This window comes from Penaeus monodon, chromosome 20 (genome assembly GCF_015228065.2).
Source record: "Penaeus monodon isolate SGIC_2016 chromosome 20, NSTDA_Pmon_1, whole genome shotgun sequence".
NCBI lineage: Eukaryota > Metazoa > Arthropoda > Malacostraca > Decapoda > Penaeidae > Penaeus > Penaeus monodon.
This window is the reverse complement of record NC_051405.1, coordinates 18998450-18998872: the sequence shown is the minus strand read 5'-3', so window position 1 is coordinate 18998872 and position 423 is coordinate 18998450. Positions and strand designations below refer to the sequence as shown.

The 423-nt window shown below is 40.9% G+C and overlaps 1 pseudogene; it reads left to right on the top strand.

Annotated features, from left to right (window-relative positions):
• LOC119585931 overlaps positions 1–423 on the top strand; it is a 20948-nt pseudogene that overhangs the window by 14106 nt on the left and 6419 nt on the right.

Here is a 423-nt window from a genome sequence, read left to right as displayed (position 1 = left end):
GAATTCACTCTTTGGCCAAAGTAGTATTAATTTACTGTGAGTTTGTGAACATTCCTTAGGATGTGTTTTAACTGTGTTTATTGGAGTGCTGGTTATTGCAATATGATAACCTACATCACTTAAGAAGGATCAGGATTTGAAACATATCCTGAAAATGTAATTATGACAGTAGAATTGAAACAGGTGTTGATTTCTCACACAGGACCAAATACTTCAATGAGAATGAACAATTGCCAAATATGAGATCATGGACGGAGCACCAGTCCGAGGCGAATCCTCCCCATCCGGGTTTTCCTAGCTGGCTATGATCTCACTCCAACCATGCGGGACATCAACAAGAATTTCTCTGTCGATACTACCTAAACCTTGTCCTTGTGGATGGGGAGGAACGGCGATATTTCAAACAACAGGTGGGTGGATGTA